Consider the following 4397-nt stretch of genomic DNA (forward strand, 5'->3'; position numbering starts at 1 on the left):
AAAATGTTGCTGGTACCCGCATTTCGCATGATCAATGTCGTTGCTATGTTTGTCCGAGGAAAGGGATTGGTGAGAAGAAAAGGCAGATGGGCCTTCTAAGGACTTACTTTATTCTACTTTCAGGAACTTTTTGGGTTCCGAAAATTTTTTGGGGTAGCTCACTTAGTTCATGATAGTGCCGGGCTTTACGTAACAAACAGCGTTTGCATAATTTACGGGTTGGTTGAATAATCATGAGTCCATGACCACTACTTTTGGCAAGTACTACCCTAACTGCAGCTCTAATGCATTGTTTGATATGGATTGTTTAATTGAAATTGAGTATTGACATTCACCCTTGAACTCGAGCAGAAAATATCATCAAAGTGCTCGACCTCAACTTTGCAATTGCTCGTGTCTCAATCTCCGAGCAACAACATGACATCATGAACTTCGAGTTTGTACGGGGTGTTGGGTTGTATGCACCTGCTCTTGGTTGGATTATGCTGTCGAGAGGAACTAGGCTTTCCATTGGTGACCTTGCTCTAGCTTTTTGAAGGTACTGTCTTCTTCACGAATATTAGAAACTTTTACATCACTGTCTAATCTGGCTTTCGAGATGTTGAAGCTGGTTCTAAATTCCTCGCATTTCCTTCTACTTGAGACCGTTAGTACCCGTCTCAAGGGTTCATCGCGCTGTGCGTGCAGAAACTGGCTGTAGTCTTTGGAGGCTAATTGCCAGGGAATTTCACAATACTTGTGTTTTAGGGGCTCAGCTACTAAGCTATGCAACTTTTGCTAGTAAAGGAGATGTTGCCTTGAGCAATCTGCTCACCAGCGTCACCATGATTGGATTAGTTGTTACCATTCTCACTCTTTTAATCAGCCTTCTAGCTGGGTCTGTCGCTGAGCTGATTGATGCACTTGCAATGTCTAATTAAAGTGAATATCAAATAGAACTGTAATCTGGACTTACTAAATGATTTGTTCAAAAAATTCCATTGAAGATACTTTATGCGATTCTCCAGGCTGTTCTACTTATCTGAAGCCAGTGGCGACAGTGCTATTGATGCAGGTCGTTGAATATGGCTTGTGCCCTATCCCCCTTATGATAAATTGACCAGAATTTTGTTAGCAGAGGGTCTGTTTTATTCTCTTGCGGTGGATTTCCCTTTTATGCTATTGGTCCCAGAAATCTTTGTTCTGGGACAGAAGTCATGAATGCGAGTGAGACTGCTGCACATGTAGTTGACAATATGAAGCAGCCTAATTCCAAATTCGGGCCTATTTTAGATCCTGGCAGCAAACAAGTTCTGTTCGATTGTACTCCTCTTTCTCTGAGCCTCCTTTCCTTTTCATTTCACAGGCAAGAAGAAGTGAGCAGGACAATGTCATGGGCACACAGAAATGCAGAATTTCCCTCTCACAAGGCTTCTCAGACACGGTTCCTTGCACCACTCAGGCCTTGCCATGGCCATCTCAGGTCTTTGCCTAGCCTCTTTCTGGGGGCACCAGTGCTCGAATCTATGACTAGACGCCACTACTCATCATACGAGTCAGTTCGAGGGCAAAGTTATATAGTCATCAGAATGGTTTAGCTGCCAAAACAAGTGTATATTCAGCAACAGTCCCAAGCTGAATCTTCGACATGTTGCACATATGTTCAGTATGTTGTGCGAACCAATGATAAACTTTAAGATTCCAATGTTTCAGTTCAACTGAAAGCAATGAGTTTCAGACACAAATCAAGCTTGCTATCTGTTTGAATACGGAGTGAATTTTTTGGTGCAAGTATGACTTGCAATAGGTTGCTTGCAGAGCTTGGCTATCCTAAGGTTGACTACATTGTTCAATCCAAACACCACGCTGCATAGTGTAGAGTAGCCTCCATCACATGCTGGATAAGCTCATTTGTAATGTCCCTTCACACTTGCAATATTCATTGCAACGACCACACATGACATGATCCAGTCTGTCGGGCTTGCTGTAGTTACTACAGCATCCAGTATCGACTTAATTGCCCACAGATTCGCAATGAACTAAAGTAAATAACTATTTTGACTGACCTGATGTTATATCATTATAGACCAAACTACGACTATAAGTATCGACAATGGGAAAGCGGGTCCACGTTAAAATTGTCACCTGCAAAAACTTTCCAGTGTTGCAATGTACACGGTTCTCGCTGCTGGATAGTGAACTGAGCATACAGTTGAAAATCACCATGACTTGATTAATCTGTGATCTTCCGTAAGAAAATATTTTCCATGATATATCAAACTTCAAATAACCATTTTCGGTTCAAGAAAAATGAGAGGCGATTTTTAATTTAGGGATTTATTGAGAAATTATTATTTGCCATCTCCTCATTTCCTCTTTCCATTTTTTGACGACGAAGACATTTTATGGAAAATTGGCATCCAACGAAAAATTATTTTGCTTTCACTTCCCCACCGAGAAAGATTGGATCGGATGGAAACATCTGCATGACAACTAACTCCAAGCTGATCTATGTTTCACAGGTATAGAAACCAATCACATTCACACCAAATATGCACGTACGCTTATAAAATGTTGGACTTAACTGGTGCTTCAATCACAATCTAATCCATCGTAAAGGACTGAGGTTACTATATGTCTTTTTCTGCTAAGTCTGAATTCTCTATTAATCATTGTTCATGGCCCACAAAAGCATTTGATTAATAGTTCGAAATCGGACCTTTTACACGCACTTTTCAAACGAAATGTCTCGACTATAGCCAATGTCTTATCAAATTTTTCAACCGGATTCATATAAATTTGTGAAAATGAACTACTAATTCCTGCAACAGTAATTTTCACTGTAATTCCTACGACAGGTTATTAGTGAAAATCTTTAGCACAGTTGTGAATTCATATTAAAGCAGGTTTTAAGTAATTAGCATCTTCAGAATTCTCATGAACGACAAATTCTTTTTAAGTTCCTAACATGTGAATTACGGAAGCATTGGGTCATCAAACATTTTGTTCCTCACATTAATTCTAGCTATAAACTCTGCATTTCTTAGAAAATTTTTGTGTTCCATTTTTCAACTCTACTAAGATTCAAAATTCTCTGACAGCTTAGAGAAAGGCTTGATTTAGCATGGAAATATTTTGGCGATCGCAAATAGAATTATAAAACCTTTAAAGTTTATGCTGTCTAATATTGAACTATTAGTGGCTAATTTAATTTCAAACTGCACATTGATCATGGATTCATTTCAATATTACTACAACTTCTACTACAAAAATTATGCTCGGTAATTCACACAGTAAAATCCCATTCCAAACATATCTGCATCATTCAGTGTCCTCCAAAAAGAAATCTTGATTAGAATAACATGTAGAAAGAATGAAGATTTAAAAGCCTATAGTTATATTTATAAAAAAAAAAAAAAAAAAAACATTTCCAAAGGTTCTACATAAATTACTATTGAGCAAAATATGTAGTTTTAAGATCATTTAAAAGGGAAACGTGACTTTAGGAAAGAAAACAGAAAGTAGAATGGGAGGAAAAGTATCATTTGCCACTTGCTTTGTGACTCAAGGTTACAAATGAATTTGAAGTGTAAAACTAAATTTTTTGTTAAGATTATTAAAAGACTCATAATATCATTCGAAAATAAATGGATAAAAAGAAAATCATTTTGCAGCTTTGAAGCAAGCACCCGAAAGGGCTTTAAAACATGATTCACCAACTGATTCTCCTGCTCTGAATCCCTTATAAAAAGATGGCCTCGAAAAGAAAGAAAATGAATAAAAACATAGATTGGCTGTGAATGTTCATTGTGAAAATGGATTTTGATGCGGATTAGTGCGTTTCAGAACATCTAATCTTCTTTGGCCCAAAAAACAGAAGAAAATCTATCTTCATAACATTCCAGCTTGAGACTCGAGAGGATAGAAACGAACACACTTGATCTGTGATGGAGCAACATGAAGGTACAATTCCTGGAAAAAGAAATATTGAAAGGGCCTTTTTCGCCTCTATCCTTCAACTTTTGAAGCAAAAAAATTATGTCACTCATGAATAGGCCGGTGAAAATTTTATTTCATCAACACCAGGGAATAACTCAAATTGTTAAATGTATTTTTATGCTGAAAATTGGGTTAAATTTGTGACTCAATGCTGTTGTTAGCGAAATTCACCAGCATATAGCATTGAACCATGAGTACTAGCTACAAATTACTTTGTATGGATGAAGTATTATTTTGTTCATTGCTTTTGCTAATGCTTAGAGATTGGACAAAATTCTAAATCTTGGGGCAATATTATAGGAACAATAATTATGAAGGCAGTATGTCTTCCTGTAAGGATTTGAGTCTCTATGAACATTTAATTTCTTCTTGAGCTGCTCATGGTGGGGAAGTGCAGATCTCTTATGCAGATTCACTGT

General features: G+C 37.5%; 1 long non-coding RNA gene across 1 annotated transcript; it reads left to right on the plus strand.

Moving 5' to 3' along the window:
- Window positions 1–279: 279 nt before the first annotated feature.
- On the plus strand, window positions 280–1748 carry LOC104431680. Its single transcript, XR_722918.3, has 2 exons — window positions 280–538; window positions 1346–1748. It is a non-coding gene; the product is annotated as an uncharacterized LOC104431680 (long non-coding RNA).
- The last annotated feature ends 2649 nt before the right edge of the window (window positions 1749–4397 follow it).

The sequence above is a fragment of the Eucalyptus grandis genome, chromosome 8 (assembly GCF_016545825.1).
Source record: "Eucalyptus grandis isolate ANBG69807.140 chromosome 8, ASM1654582v1, whole genome shotgun sequence".
Taxonomy (NCBI): domain Eukaryota; kingdom Viridiplantae; phylum Streptophyta; class Magnoliopsida; order Myrtales; family Myrtaceae; genus Eucalyptus; species Eucalyptus grandis.